The 17,755-nt window shown below is 36.6% G+C and overlaps 1 protein-coding gene across 1 annotated transcript in view; it reads right to left on the reverse strand.

Annotated features, from left to right (window-relative positions):
• GNAQ (G protein subunit alpha q) overlaps window positions 1–17,755 on the reverse strand; it is a 130,262-nt gene that overhangs the window by 38,222 nt on the left and 74,285 nt on the right. The window lies entirely within an intron of this gene.

Consider the following 17,755-nt stretch of genomic DNA (forward strand, 5'->3'; position numbering starts at 1 on the left):
GTATATAAAACATGCTTTTAAAATGATGACTAGTTAACCAGCTTCACAGATTTAGACTCTGCTTGTACCTGAGAGAATGGAAAGGAGAGAAGGAATCTGCCTTTCAGAAAGATTGATTAAAAGATTTCTTAATGTTAGGACAAACATAACAGAAGTTACTACTAAAAAAAGAAAAGAAAGATTACTAGAAATTGTCTCCAGTTTAAAATTGTACTATAAACTATGGAGATTCTTAAAAAGTGTCTAAAATGTAGAGTTGCTAATAGGAAATAATCCCTAATAAATTAATCACTCTCCTAATTATTTAAAATTTAGTTAAAGCCTATGGAGTCAGAACTTCCAAAGAAATATAGCAGAAGTATTTCTAATTAGGTATATACATACGATCCGCACCTCCTTTTTCAGACAGGAGAATAATGCTACTGCTCATTACTTATTAAATATTTATAAAAATATTATACCTGCAACTGTTATTTACTCAAGACTAAACAAACACTTACAAATTTAATATGAAAAATGTGTGTCTTAGAGATAAGGAGAACATACGTTCTCTGTTATTAGAACCCAAATCTTCAAAGTTCTGTTAAAGGGTATTTTATTCCAGATCATGTCCACGCATCCCTAAAACATCTGGACAAATCATGAAGGGTCCCTACCTTCTCACAGCAAAAACCAAGAAATGGTACTCTACTAAACACAAGTCAATGTTTTTGTGAAAGAGGGTAATTTGTTTTTTATTTACATTATCTTAGACCTTATCAAGCTCAGTTCTGTATTCTATTGCCCTTGTGTACTTCCAAAAGAATGACACCCTGTTCCCACAGCTTTTGACAAACTGGTAAAAGAACATATTCAGATATTGATATTTTTGTTTGTACTTGAGCTCTGAAATTATGGCCAGCCAGTATCAAAATGCTAACAGAACTAAAAGGCTAACTTACTATTCAAAAGCTTTCATCTGCAATCTGTCACAACTGAAGTATTTCTTCAACAGTTCCCTAAACACTCCCTAACAGGTGCTCAAATATTCTACACTGGTAGAAGAGAAAATCTTACAAGGCAGTTACTTTATTCAGTTACCCACCTACACTTATTACTGCAAAGTTGTCCAAGATCTTGTACAGTTCTATTTATCAATTTTGTATGTTCTGCCACACAATTAATATGACTTTGCTCCATGTGACAAAACTTACAAAACAAACTATGATATATGCCAAGAAGTTGCATCAATTGAAAAAATGATTCATGTTTTTAAAAAAAACCCAGCATTTCCTCAGAGAACACTGCTTCTGCTTCCCTGGGGTTTGCTTGAACAGACTCACGACACCTTGCATCTTATTAACATACAGCTCTTCATATCAGTGCTGCATCTCTTAAAAAAGTAATGCTCCTTCGCATCGATTTCAAATATTTATTAATCCTCAGTCATTCTTCTTGTTACCAGAGCTATTATACTTCCCTGAAGACAACAATTTCTCTTTCCTTACAAGTCTTTGTCGGGCAACATTTTTTGCTGGCTTTCAATTTCTGGTGGTGGAGACAAAGGTGAAAATGCAAGACCTTGTCTATTTGCTTAACTTTTCTCTCATTTGCCCCGGTACAAGTGAACAGTAATCCTAGTGAAACCTTGGAGATGGAAAAGCATGAACTTAAGGCAGAAGAAGAATTAATCATGCATGACATGTGGTGTCACTACTGCTAATTACTGGCTTTAGTTTCCTTCCACTAATATAAACAGTAAATTTGGAACATAACTTTTGACATTAGCACTCAAACATTAAAAAAAAAAAAAAAAAATCTAAGGACTAATCATTAATCTGGTTTATGCAACTATAAACACTATCGAGTACCTTTAGTCTTTACTAACCCTTTTATTTTACCCAAAAGTCGAAATTATTTGAGGGGACGAAAAGAAAAAAGTCAAACTTATTGCCCCTGAGAAAACTGTGCCTTCTTAGAGTTTACTCTTTTGGGACACCAATAATTGTTATCAATGCACTAAAATAACAACAACAAAAAAATCCCAAACTGACAGACAAAACTGAAGGATTCTGCAAGTACCACCAAATTCAAACTGATCACTAACATGTAAATACTAGCTCAGCTGTAATGTTCCACAATGAAACATTTCCACCAGAAATCAGCATTTCTCAAGGCCTTCTGGGAATATAAGAATACTTGTAACCACTTCCACATTATTTGCCAGAAATCTTACAAACACTGATTCAATTGTTTTTAGCAAATCACATCTCTCCTAAATTTAAGAGCTTCTCCACTGATTTCTGCCAGTAGCTAAAAAATGATCTCAAAATAAGAAAACCGGAATTTTTGGGAACAGTATTGAATTCTGAAACCAGAAAATCTGGGTCTGAGGAGATACAAAACCAGCTACCATTTCTCCTTCTTCATTGCCCACAGAAAATCACCAATAGTGTTAAAAACTAATTCTGAGCTTGAATAGCGTTATAGATCTATGTCGGTCTTGCAGGCAACAGTCTTTTGGCCACAATCCATTAAAGTAAGTATATTTTCTTAATCTCTAGGCTTCATCATGTCAGTGTTCTACTTGTCTTCAAGATTTTTTAAAAGCTGTGATGCTTTTTAGGGACTAATTCAGCTAGTCAATGGATCTGGTCTTGTATTCTCTCTACATGTGCATCAACCATTTGGAGCCTTATAGCAATGGTTACAATCAGTGTAGCAAGCATGGAAAAAGGTTTATATTTTTATATTCCTTTTGATATAGTCTTTGTAATTTTCATGAATTAGGTCTCCAATTTATCAGAATTATTTATATGAGGGAGCTCAGGCAGAAATCCACAGTCTATTCCAGAATAAATTTATCTGGAATCTTAAATCCACAGGAGAAAGCAATATGTCTGAGATGCAGCAGGCAAGGTTGCTTCCTATCGGCGGTCTCCGTGGACTAGCTGATTTTAAGGTGCCCATTTAAAGAATTCTCTTACATGGGAGGCAGCATCTTCTGTTTTGTAAAAGGTTTTTCCAAACCAGTAAGAAAAATTCTGTGGCTGTAGTGCTTGGATGTTGCTAATTAAAGGATCAAGCACAGTGAGATATTAGTTTGGTTTGGAGAGTATAATTTACATTGACTGTAAAATTGAAAGCAATGGCATGTGATCAGATCCAAGCAGTTCAAGAGCTGAAGGGAAGTGGTTACAAAGACATTATCACATCCATGGATTTGTCTATTTTGGAGGGGAAAAAAAATTGTTAATATAGCTTAAGACTAGAAACGGTTATTTGTGCTAGCTCAATAACTTGAGTCTTTTACAGATTCAAACCTCGGTGACTTGTAATCTACAAGCGTGGCTCACACAAACACCTTGCCTTAGAGGGCTGTACAGCAAGATATACTGCTTTGGAGACTTCTGCAAACCTGCAGATATCTGAAGGAGGTATAACTTCAAAGGAGAGTAATACCAGTCTGTGTCACTGTCCTGAAAACCAGACAGCTGGGGGATGTGTTCCTTAACATGTCAGAAAGCAGCAACTGCTGACGGAGAATCAGTTCAAGGTAGAAAAGTGTTTTTACACAGCAGCCCACAAAACATAGTTTGTAAGAGGATGTTGTTTCTGTTGAGCAACTCCAGAGCACAGAATGGACTAGGGTAAACAGCGAGGAGGTTTCATGGTGTGCTATACCAAAGAATTGTATTTAAATTGATATTGTGCTAGAAATCGCTGAAACAAGACTTGGTGCAATGCTAATCATCCTTCAGTTGCTGACAGAGGTTAATAGGGTATCAAATACCTAACTCAGAATTTGTCACCCTTTCCTGTTTCACGTTCTAACTTGTGGAAAGAAAAAAACTAGCATAAGGTCTTTGAAAAATAATTCCACAGACACATAATAGAATCTAAAAAAATCAAGTACACATTAAGAAAGCTTTTTTTTTGTTACTGCTCTTTGTCTGTAAAAAGCCTAGGATAATAACCCATGGCTTATGGGCAGAAAAATGAAATTATAAGGATTAAACAAGTTAACTTGTGACTTAAGCTGGAAATTTAATTCATTTAAAATGCATCATTAAATGCTAATTGTAATACTTTCATATACCTAGACACTGGAATAACGAATGTCTATACGTATGAGGTTTGGTTTTGGAGGTTTTTTTTTCCTAAGAAAACTTAGAAAGTAGCTGAATAAATAAGAACTTTATTTGTACACTACAATCAGAGTCCTGAATTTTCTTGCTGTTTTATTTACTTTTAAGTGGCACCAGACATGGAAAATAAACACTAAGTCACCACTATAGGTGGTGAACCAGAACATTCAAGCAAGCTTTTATCAAGGATTACAGCAAAATTTCTACATAGGTACTAGAAAAAGCTTCTGAAACTTATTTTAAAGGTCATATTAACACTACAGTCCTCCTTGAAAAAACAGCTCTTTTAATAACACAGCAAGAGAAACACATGAAACAATTTCTTGTCACCCTAGCAGATTCTCTTGCACAATACGTGAGTCATGCCAAAGGAGAAGACACGGAAGATTAGGAATACAATTTAAATACAGAATCCAGATCTCCATACTTTGTTACAACTACCCTACTACTCTATCTTGAAGTTTCTGATCCTCTTCTTATAAAGAAAAGGTTTTGATAGGAATAAAATAAGATTTTTCTGATGTTAGGCAGAAGAGTAAAAAATTATCTTCCTCTCTGGTAACTAATGCACCCACTGCAAATAAAGTTAGCCGAGTTAGAAAATTAAGTATATAAAAATATAGTTTCCCTTCACGAAACATGAGACGGTCTCCTATGAGATGGAACATATGCATTGTTTATGTAGGGAAGGGAAAGCTATGGGACAGTGCAATTACAGCAGCACAGTGCAGATACTGTTTAAAAGTAAATAGATCTAAGAAGCCCAAAGCTTACATAGACTCATTCTGCTAAGCCAAATCATAGTATGGGGCAACAAAAGGGTGTGATAATTTTTTTACTTACTGTCCATCTTTCCTGTTTTCTTTATAGATAAACTTTGGGTAGTCTGGCTATCACTGTTAAGCTGTTGCCTAACAAATAAAAGCAACATAAATATATAAACATTAACATTGCTGTTACCTTGATGGAATATTTAATTCCATGTAATGACCTGAATTATCACCTTTATCACTATTCATCCCTTCCCTTTCAAAACCCCATATCTAACATACTACTTCCACGAACTGAAATAACTTCTTCGGCAAACACTTCTGGCAATCAACCTCTACAGAACAAATCAGATTTTCAAAACAAAAGAGAAAAGAGAAAAACATGGAGAAAAAGAGAAATGAAGCATCCACAAACCTCTCTACCAGAAGGACAAAGAGGCAGAGGAAGTAAACTGAACTTGGAGTGATCTTCAGTAACTTCAACTGTTAAAGTCTGTCTTTTCTTCCTCCATGAAGAAGGCTAGGTTTTGGACATTCATTCTAACTTTGTTCACAGTCATTCTAAGCAGAGTAATTTACAAGAACACTCTGATAGAAGAATTGATAAGTCCACACTTAATATGATAAAAATCTTTGTGAAATCGTATCTCTAAAAAACAAATACTGACTATTAGCTATTTGTATTTTTAACATAGTATTTTAACCCAAACCTCTCAAAACACTTTACAAAGGTCCTAAGTAACCCAAAATGCAGTTACAGAAAATTGTCACGACACACTGGTCAATAATTTCCAATGGTGAAAGCCTAATCATGTTAGTGTTCAATCAACAGGAATTACTGCTAGATTATTACTATATCTGAGACAGATTCAGTCCTGTAGGAAAAAATTAATTGCTACCTTCAAATGGTAACAAGTCTTCTATAAGTATTTCTATCGAGGTTACTGAGAGAGTACAAAACCTGATGTGTCTGTATCACAAGTCACAGGAGTGTTAAATGGCACACCATACCGTGTTACCCAGATGCCCACACACAAACATGCACTCACACATCTTTACAGACTCCAAGTAAAAAAATACGCTTTGTCTAAACTATTACTTCAACTTAGAGAAATGCCCCTATGATTATTTGAAGAAAGTTTTCCTTCAAGTAACAAGTTTCATAGATCTAGCATAGCTTTCTACAGCCAAATTGTCCAGATTCTGTTTCTTAATTTACAAACTGTCTTTTGGAAGGAAAAACTAAAATTTATTTTGCTGCAAGACCTAGGAAGCATCCCCTATCGAACCAAAGACACTGCCTTTTATCTTCCTAATAGTATTTATTTTTTCCTTTTATTTGTTGTTCAGTTTTGGTTCTTCTCTGCTCTGAGGAAGTTTTTAATTTTGCTATAATGTGTTATTTAAATGTACTGTTTAAGATAACTGTTTTAGAGCAATATGTCTCCAGAATGGGAAAGAGGATAATTCTGAGGCAAAATTATATATTCTTATCACTCCCTTTAAACAAAACACAGAAGAATTACACATCTTCCAGCAGATAAGGTGAAGATACAAAATTTATTCTGCCTAAACACACCATATATGAAAAACGTGAATTGCCATGTGTTTTTAAAACCTACACTGGACATGTGAGACTATCTAACGAAGCCACGTGACCTTCACATCCTGATATTGCCAAGATGAGGAAGGAAAGACTTAAGGAAAAATATTTTTTTCAATTTATTTTTGCAGTAATAGGAAAATGATGGGATTCCCAAAGGTAACCAGAGATACCTGATCCTACACAATCTACTTCAAGAGGGAAACATAATTGCTGAAGAAATTCTTGTAATTCAGCACTATTATTAAGATAAAAGGCTCACACTTTCCAGACTCTGCTCTCTGGCACTGTAGGACTACATTAATGGTGGTTAGGATTTGCACAACACTTCCTTTCCATCAATGAGCTGATGTTACACTATTATGAAGTATGTGCTTTCCTTAGCTGTTTTAGTACATTTAAATTAAGCTAGGTTTTAGTAATTTACTCTAAGTAATATTTTACTGAATTACTACAGTGGTTAACTATGGAAACAATAGCAGTTAGCTTAACAAACTTGGGGAAAAAGGTCACTTTATCTCAAGTATCCATTTCATCTTTCCAGTCATAAGAAGAACTAAACCAGCAATCTTTTTCTTCTGTAAAGCAGTGTCAGTGTTCAGAATGACACATTAGCCAGATCTCTGAGGAAAAGCTTCATCAACCAAAAAGGCATAAAATACTAATGCTGCTTTATCTCTTCTGTAGCCTTTGTACAGGGCAAGAATGTCCACAGAGCATCCCAAAATCTTGGTCATCTGAAGACTGGCCTGTTGTCTTCTCCTGGACAATTCATGACCTCATAGAAAATGGAAGAATAAAAAAAGACAAACAGCACAGTGTGTTTTTCAATTGCCTGCAGGGTCAAGGAAGCCATTCCAAACTGTGGATACATAAGGATGTTACAGGAAAAGACAGACTTCATTTTCTCTTTGTTTTGTTAGCTTATTTATTTACATATCCCTCTCCTGTGAAGAGCAGGTACCATCTAGGGAATGGAGTACAGGAGACAAATACCCTCAAAATTCTGTTGTTACCACAAGCTACTGTTGCTCCATTACTGAACTAAGACTGAACTTACTAACTACTAACTGCTATCAAGTCTGAAAATTCTCTCAGAAAAACTCTGCAAGAGGATTTCAGACCTAGATAATGAAAAACTGGATTAAACAGCAGAAAGTTTAGGAAATAAGTCATTTGCTTGCTGACAAATGCCTGCCAATGGTGGTGGCTCTTCTGTGAAGACTGAACTAATTTTAACAGATGGACAGACAATGAAGGCAAAGTGCAGTGAAGAACTACCTTACTGTTTTGTTATACTGTTATTTATTTTTATTGCTAAAAGCACTCCCTGCCTAGCTTAGTTTGAGGTCAGGTCACATGACAAAGTGGGGAAAAGAAAACCTTATCAGCAGACTTAGAATGGAAAAGATACTAAAATAAATCTGATAATATTACTTTCCTTAAGCACCATCTTCAGCTTCTGGATCAAACCATGTAATACGAAAAATATGGACGAAAGCTAAATTTTCAATCTCATGCATGAAGCAAGTTCAATTTTTCTACAGCAGTTATTTTTAAAAGCTGGGACCTACCTGGGCGGCATATTTAGTAAATTCGTTTCCAATAATTAGATGTGGAAAATCTCAGAACAGATTTGGAATGGCCCTTGATCCAAAACTGTAATAATTTAACTGATAGCTAAACAGTTCCCTGCCCATTCTACCATGCAATTTTCTTGTATTTATATCATCATATTAAAATGCAGATGGAACTGCAATTGTTCATAAATACAAACTGCCTAAAAACCATGCCACAATTTATATTAAACATTTCTAATTTAGAATGTTTTACATTTTGTTACAACATACTATGACATTTCTATTTCGTCCCCAAGTCTCAGCTACACAAACACAATGCCACAGTAACTTTCAGTAATCCCCACGGTTTCTGGTAGATTGAAGTTAAGTGCATAAACTAAAGATGTGTATTGTAACACCTAAAGAGTAAGGATGCTGCAGCTGTAAGACAGGATGTGCTATAGCCATTCACCATAAGGCAGCCAGAGCCTCACAAAGCCTGTTAGAGCTGTACCTCCCTCACTATGCCTCCACTTGCAACATGAATATATACACAACTATGCAGGCACAAAGGGCGAAATAAGAGTGTTTAACAGCTTCTTTGTTCTTTCACAGTAAAAGGGTGAAACCTCAGTTTCTCAGAAATCCATTAAAATTTCAGACTAATTTACACAGAGCCATTTCATTGCAAATAAGCACACACTCAGAGAGTCCTAGTCCATAATATGACATTAGTATAGTGCCAATGTACCATACTGTACACTATCATTAAATTTTACTATACTCCTGACATAATTCATTCCAACAATCCTGGCATCTCTCTGTCTAAACGGGATAAGTTGTAAACTGGACTCTATAATCACCCCAGTAATGCTCTCACTGAGCTGATCAAACATTTGCAACACAACACAAACCCTCAAATGAAAACAGTGGTTACAAGTTACACACTATAATTATGATATTACACAATCCTCACTGACCTCTCATTACTAAACCGTCCTTTAATGATCTGCAACAAAACTGTTAAGAAGCAATCCATCACTAAGAAGTAAGAAAGGGAGCAAGCAAAGGGTAGCTCTGCAGGCAAACTTCTCCAGGAAGATGGTAAGCAATTTCTGAGGAACTGCTAAAAAAATCTTACAGCTCCATATTGCCTAGAAGGGGACGTACACTTGTAGTATGTTGCAGCATTCATTCACCATCACGGAAGTTTTAATGACCAAAGTATCTCCGGTGCTTTGCCTGAGTCTGGTACACCAGCCAATTTACCAGGCACATAATAACGGGCAATTTACCAGGCACATTATGTCACTTCAGACATAATGGCATTACAGACATTTTGGACTTGATAAAAATTACAGGTATAGATTTTTTTTTTTCAAAAGCAAAATGAAATTGAGAATTACTAACATCACAGTGATTTCTAAGCCTCTTTTATTCCCTGTGCTCCTGATCTGAGAAGGAAGAACAACTAAAACCAAAAATATCTGCCACTGGAAGTGACAGAGGAATGTTCTCACTCCTTCTCATGGATAAACAAGCTCCATAGGAGCTACCACTTCAATTGCCCTATCTTCTCTCTGACGACAGAGGTGAAAAGAGAAAAACGGAAATTTCTACTTCAGATTTCAGTTATTCATTCTCCCCTTATCTTTTTCATTAGATGTAGTTTCTTCATTTTAGATATAAAATAAAATACACTATATATTATCAGATTGGTTATAAAAAATATATATATATAAACTCTTTTATCCTCTCTTTTGAAAGTTTCATACTCCTATATCCTCAAGATTTCTAGGGGACTTTTGGCTACTTTCTTTCTTAGGTAACATTTTTATGAGGTCAGATCATTTTAAGCATTACAACTTTGCTAGCTAATGACTGCATAGGCTGTTACACTCTTCAAATACTGCCATGACTAGCAAAGCTGAGCCAGAAGATGACATCAGTGTCCAAAAACTGAACAGTGGGTTGCAAAGAGCTAATCCAAAACACCAAACTCATTATTTACTCTTGAGTGTGTGCCATATTACATTTGCAACAGATTGTAAATTAGGCACTTTCACACCTCCTGCTGATAGTAAATGTAGCAACTGAGCTGAAATTTTTACACACAGGTCCTGAAATTGTGTAGCTACTGAGCACTTTCTTGACATGTGCTCTAGAAATCTGTCATTTTTGCTGTTGAGGCTCTCGGAAACAGAAATCGCTTTACTATCTGGACAACACTCTTATTTTGCACAGCTGGGCAAATTCTACTGATGACTTTCAGAAACCTCTTTACAGATCAGCTAACCACCATGCCATTTCCAACTGCTTTAGCAATCCACCTCCAAGTAACTGGGTTTGTCTTGTTGGGAGACTAGATATTCTGCCCTGAAATTGCTCAAGATAATCTGCCTAAACATGCTACTCCATTACATTCACTTCTGCTAAAATACTTTTTTAGCATATAATTGCCTGTACATTTTTTAATCGTGAACAATAGCTTCCACTTCTTTAACTATAAAATTAATTTACAAATGTTTAACTGCTTAATTACAACTGTATAACATTACTTCAGCAAATTCAGCTTGTTTTTCAGGCTTTACCTAATTCTGCTTTTAAGATAAACAAGTAAAACACAGGCCATGAAAATAAAGAGAGGTCCAGCACACTGGATTGCAAAGTTACTTTACTACTAGGTTTAAAAATTAAATAGACCCAGAATGTCATGTTTTGACTTGTTTTCCAAATGTTACTTTACTGCCAAATTTTCAAAGGTTTTCAGCAGGTGTCAAAATTTTGGGATTCAGACCTTGGTTCAGATAAATCTTTAAGATTCCCAAGGAAGTAGTGCAAGATACCTACTGCAGTTTTGAAACAGTTCAAAACGAGCTGTAGGATTTGAGCGCTAACCCGAACATAAAACCAAATCCAAACTTCTTCTCTTGGACATAGTGACTAGCAACAATTTACATACTCATTAAGTCCTCACAATTAATAACTGACAAGCCCAAGCGGATAAAACATTTTTCTACTGATAAAATCTGTTTTCAAATTTAACTCAAATCTGCAATTACAGAAACTATTGGAAACATTTCAGATTTGAACCAGTGTAAGCAAGAATCAGCAACAACTCCTGTCACAACTGCTTTCGTAGCTAACACAAATTATCTAAATTACATTTTCAAAAACACATTCAAGCACGTATATACCATCACGTTTTCAGAAAAACATTAATGTCCTGGGCTTTTCTTTCTTTTTCCTGAGGACCACTTTTAATCTGAGATTTTCAAACAAATGTTGTGCAGTAATCCTACAAATAATTACTGTACACACACACAAGAAAATATACCATTGTTTCTTGAGCTAGGTAAACTAGTTCATATATACACAGAAAAAATGCGAACCACTGGACTGCTTTTTAGTGCTACTCCTGTTGAAACTCTACGTAAGTGTCACTAATACTACTACATCAAGATTATGCACAGTAAATACAGAGGCGAGAGGGGGTGTACTTGCATCTGGGAAACTCAGACAACTCTCTCTCCATATTCAGTTGGCACAAACCGAGGCAGACTTACAGCTGGTTTTAACAGCAGCAAGCAGAGAACAATGCCAGCGTCAGTCAGGGATGCATTTTCCATTTCACCATGGTTCCTCATCATGCATATGGTTCAATAGCATCTGCTTGACAAGCTCGTCATCAGGAAACAGTATTCAAAGTACTGGACCACATGGCAACAAACCAAAGGTGTCTCTTTACAATCTTTTCTGAAAAGCATCTTCCACCTGCTTTGACCACACAAAATCAACTTTTTAAAGAAGGATCTGGAAACCAGAAGAGTTTTTAAAAACATATAAATTCAGAAATGAAAATTCAACTGCCAGTCTCTCAACAGTAACTTCCCAACAAGCTAGGATAAATCACTAACATTTTTAACTAGTCCTTCTCCTGCTTTACATCCACCACAGGCTTTAACAGCAGGCTTCACCTCCTGGCACCTGTTTTTGAAGAATGGTGCTCAATAACAGCATTGCAAATAATGGCAAATTTTCCCAGAATAATATTTTTCTGTAGTAGTAGAGCTGAATCTTTTTCTGTAGTGGTACTCAGTCAACCACTGCAATACAACAGTAAGTGCATTAAAAAAAAAAAAAAAAAGTACAATGTTTCAGCATCTGAATTCTCACTTAAGAAGTGTACAGATGCAGAAAACTGCTGAACAAAGCATGTACAAAGCCTGAATGAGTCTTGCACTACAAACATTTTTAAGGATCAGAGAAACAAGTTCTGCTTAGCTTCATGGATTCAACTAGCTAGAAGTAAAAAGACTGTATGCCTCTTAACAGAGTAGAGGTTACAGCCACTTGATTCAGGCAGTTCAGAAATTCAGTTACCCCATCCACTTGCCCACAGAAAGGAACTGCAGAATTTTCACTGCCTATAGCGAATACAGGATATGCACAGAGAAGGAAACAGCAGGTTCTTTTCAAGGGAATCACATCATCATAGCTCCATTTCAATTCAGAAGAGGAAATACTACATGAAAAATAATTCTGTACAGAATTCTATCATATCAAATTCCACAATTGTAATTCGTAAGTTTTTTTTTAAAAAAAAGCACTGCAAAGAAAATCATTTCACCTCTGTATTTTTAAGACATACTTTCTCCTCTTTCTAAAGGAGGAGAGTGCCATCTGCTGACTAACAGCAAAGGCAATTACTTCAAACTGGTATTTCTTTAAATATCAGAGGACTGGGAGGGTCCCTTTCAAAATAATGAATTATTCCAGCAGGAATATTCCTCTACAAAAATTGCAACTAACTTAGTTGCATTTGTGTGTTTTACAACCAAGAAAACTGTCTTTCTAAACAATTACCTCATTTCTTGGAAGTAAACTCTGAAAATGAACTTCTGACTTACCCTAGGCATCCAAAGCTATGCGATACCCTATAACCTACTTCTTTTGGGTGCTTCTGTTAATCTCTGTCTGTCTAGAGTAATGAATGGGCAGGACTGAGGTAAGGGGGCAAAATGTAATCTCAGATGCAAAGCTGTTGCTTAGAAGAGGGTGACACAAGAAGGAATTTAGCCCCAAGATGTTAAAGATAGCAACCCGACATTATTTTCCCTAGAGAAAACGCACATATTACACCATGGTGATGAGTAACTATTTGAAACATGCCTTTAGGGAGAATTTTAAAAAAAAAAGCTTTATGCCATGTGTGACCTAAAAAAAGTTATAGCTTCTTTATAAACTAGGTACAACCTTCTCATTCCTAGAAATATATTGTATTTCTGCTGGCTCAAATCAGATGCCAAGTGAAGCTTATTTAAAGAAGGAACAGCAAAACACTGCTGATTCCTTTTTCGAGGCTTCAGGCAAAATACCAGTCTCCTCAAACATGCTGCCAACTTCTATCATTAGGAAGGAGGAAGAATAAACAATAGAACACAACATTTTTCCTATACAGAAATCATAGAATCAAGTTTTATACAAATAAGAGCTTGAAAAGCTTCTTCCTTTGCTGCCTGGTGTGTGTAAAATTGATTCATAATCTGACAATCTAATTAATAAGTATTTTTAAACGATTAATTTTGCTTACTAACTATTCAGTATCTACAGGGAGAGGTCACAGTAGACTTTTTACCAACCATTTGGGAAGGCTTATTTATCTGCCAAAGCACAAATGGATTATCCTCCCAAGACATTAGCCAAAATAAGACACAGTCCTTATAAATGTACCATTAGTCATCAAATGAGAGGAAATATGTTTTTGGAGGGGTTTGTTTACTTGCTTGCAGTATGTTTTCAGAAATCTAAATGGCTTATGAAAACATGTGTTTTCATTAAGAGTCAAATCTATGTGAGGAAAAGCAAAACTGAGGGCTTTTTTTGAATTCATTGTGATTAAACTCTATCTGGAAGCAGCTTCAGTGAAATGAGTAAGATGAGCAGAAAAGTGACAACACAATCTATTGAGAAAAGCTCTGTATGCTCACTATTAGTGCAGAAAGCCACCTCATCTTGCTGTGCAATACACTCTGGAGATTCTCCAGGACACAGCAAGCAGATGAAGATCTAGGGACAAAGTCAACAGCCGCACACTGATGTATCACATCAAGTCTCCTGGAGTCAACAGGAGACTTAGCCACAATTTTCCAAATCTATCCCCTTAATCTTTTTTTTTTTTTTTCTCCAGAAACGCCCAAGGTAGCTTTCCAGAAAATCTTCAATACAAATTTATGAAGTTAATTTAGGGAAGCTGTTGGTGTAGAAAAGACTGCGCAGCTACCAATCACACATACACAAATGTTTTGAACTGGAATTACCAGTATTAACGCAAATGCTGGTATTAAGACTGAACGAGATGGTTACCAAAAATAGTCTGTAAACAGTCTTTCAAACAGATGATACCATTAATTCACCTTAAGAAACAAGAAAGGATTTTGTTGACAAAGCCAGAAAAGCACTATTGCCCTGACCAAGTACCAACTATGTTACCATTAGGATTTCAGTTTTCTTCAGCTGGCTTTAAACTCCCTCTCAGTAAGAAAATGACTCTAATTCCTTTTTCAATAGGGTAGATAAGTATTTTAATTCAGACTTTTGGCCTAAAATGAACCATAAATTGGATTAAACATGAATAATATTTAGCTTTATTGGATAACTATAGTACTTTGATTTCACGAAATCACCCCACCTAGACAACACATCCCAGACCAGGAACACTTCCGCATGCTTGTTGGTAGGCCAAGACACTATTAATCAAATTAAAGAGAGCACAGTTGGAGGGGAGGAATTAGAAGAATCTTTACAATGGTTTTGCAGACACCCAACACTTTCTTTGGAAGTGCTGATCACAAAATCTTCTGAGAAAGCACTGCAGCCCACAGTCACTCTTATGTGCGATGATGGTTAGTGACCTGACAGCCCGTGCCACAGTCAGCACTTGGCAGTCTGTACATTTTGGTATGCGACGTCTGCTGTCCTCAAATCACCTCTGCAGTCTGACATACAAAGCAGTAGGAGACTTGTGTGAGACTAGAGAGTCTTCCTTAATGGCTTTAAACTGTAAGAGGGTAGATTTAGATTAGATATAAGGAAGAAACTATTCATCATGAAGGTGGTGAGGCACTCAGGTTGCTCAGAGAAGCAGTGGATGCCCCATCCCTGGAAGTGTTCAAGATCAGGCTGGATGGGGCTTTGAGTGATCTCATCTAGTGGAAGGTGTCCCTGCCCACAGCAGGGGGCTTGGAACTAGAAGACCTTTAAGGTCCCTTCCAACCCACACCATTCTATGATTCTATGAACCAGCTTGATCACAAACCCTACCTGGAAATGGTATCAGAAGAGGGTAAAATTTTAAAAGGCTGGAAAGTTGGAGAACATGTGATAAGGACATGGCTCTGTCAGCTCCTTTGTATGTTGGTGCACTTTCCTTCATGCCATGTGAAGCCATAACTAGTATGTATTTTCATATGACTGATTTAAATGATGGATTTAGTTTAAAAAGTCAACACTGAGCAGATGGGGGGGATTCTTAACGACACATGCTAACCAAGTAGTAATTTTTTAAAATCCAGCTTTCCACAATACAGAAAAATCTTCCTTAGTTAGGAGCCTGATGACAGAGAAAGCTATCAGAAGATCCAGAGGCCCCAGTAATTCACCACCAGAAGTATTTGTCTGAAGGCAAATTTATATTAGCATTCACATTTACCTTTCACAAATTGCTAATTATAGAGCAGTAAAAATCATTCCATTCTAAAAGGGAAAAAAAGTAAGATACCAGTTTGAGGTCAGGAAGTCTTTTGCTCTTTGTAGGTCACCCTCTTTTGAATTTAAGCAGCAAAAAGCCAGAAATGTTTGCAGTGTTTCCTCCTGAGAGTCAGCACATGACTCAAGTATAATGGAGGAAAAAAACCCACACAAAGAACAAAACAGTCTGGATAAGAACAAGAGGCTCTGCCTCTGCACAATTCTGTAGCTGCTGCTCTGCAGAATCCATCTCAGCCTCCTGGACCAGTGTCACAGGTACTGCATAGTGCCGGGAGGGTCACAAATACCACTTCAGCTCTAACAAGCTGGCTATGGGCATGCCATTTGGAAAACATATTAGTGAGGAAAAAAATTTAAAATGCAGGCTCTTGACGAAGAAACAGAAGTTTAATTAGAAACCATATTCTGATCCAATAAAGACTAAAGGTTTGACAGGCAGTGCCATCAGATTCAGGCAAACACACATTTGTGGTTGGCATCTCAAAGCTTTCAGAGATGTCACTGTTTGTTCTGCTCCCAGGTGTTTTATTATTTTAATGGGAATCCATAAATTCTGTCTGTAAGTCTTGATACACCACACACACTGCACGTCCCTGCAACTCCACTGGTCCAACCATAAGTAAAGCCTTTGATCAAGAAAAACAACAAGAACAGTAGTTGACTGTTATCAACCTCAAAATGCACCCAACCTTCTTCACCTCTATGACTGACAGGATCAATGACAATGTCTTTGGTCTGGCACTAATACTTCCATGTCAAGAAAGAAACTAGGAGAGATGGGGGTGGGAGGGGTGGGGGGAAAGAGAGGGAATAAAAAAAAAAAAAAATTCTCAAACTTTTGAACTGTTTAGCAGCCTCATCGTCTCTCTGCTGAAATCTAAAGCAGAGTAACTCCTGTAACCTGTACTGAATGAGCACTGCAGAAGTCACCATCTGTACACAAAACAGATAAATTAGTCTCCATCAGGGTCTTACAAAGATCTGGAAGTTGTTGTTCTCCTCACCTTGTCCTGGTATCAGACCATACTGGAAATTTAACCACCATATATATGTGATGAATGACACTAAGTGTTTCAAAAGGTTGTGTTGTTCAAGTATGGGTTTTGCTTGTTAAAAATGCCCTGCAATCCTTCTGTGAGGATTACTGTGAATTCAGTAGCCTTAATTTAAAGCAAATCTACTTTTGTTAATACAAAATACAGCTACTGAGTGCATTTTCCTGTTGCATGTGCCAACCAAAAAAAAAAGTTATGACAACAAGAAGGAAGAGGTGGGAAAGGAAATTACATCTTTAAAGATGCTATCCCGCCTGCAGTGCTATCTTCTACTGTCCGAGGATTACAACTATAAAAGGTTGCATACTCTGAAGCCAAGGGAAGTATTAAAAACACTCTTAGAACAGTATTTTAGAAGAATATTTAAACTGATTCCGCTATACTGGTCTCTCCACTTTTATCCAGAGATTCAGTGGGTAAGGTAAATAATTTATTATTTAATAACAATAACTGAGAAACATAGCTCTAACCACATGGCTACAGATCTTTTATTATTGTTTTTCATGGCAAAGGCACCACCATATTGACTGTTTTCATGTACAACCCTCTCAGCACCATACTACAGATAGGTTCAGTTTCAGTATTAAATGTCCAAGTGATGTACCAACAGTACTCACACCAACCCAGAAACTTGACTGCTTAACCTTAAAGACTGCTAGGGGTTTATATCCTTGAGAAAACTGAAGGTAGATGATACAAGCAGCAATTTTCTGTTCATCAAGAGGACTTGCCCAGACTAATGTTGGTCTTTCCTTCCAACACGAGCAAATAAAGATGTTGGAAAAAGTAACAAGCATAACAAGTACTCTAGGAGAAACCAAATTACTCATCCGTGTGTCATAGTGGCAGCGTGCCATGGGCTTGTGAGCCA

The sequence above is a fragment of the Chlamydotis macqueenii genome, chromosome Z (genome assembly GCF_036417535.1).
Source record: "Chlamydotis macqueenii isolate bChlMac1 chromosome Z, bChlMac1.mat, whole genome shotgun sequence".
Classification (NCBI taxonomy): domain Eukaryota; kingdom Metazoa; phylum Chordata; class Aves; order Otidiformes; family Otididae; genus Chlamydotis; species Chlamydotis macqueenii.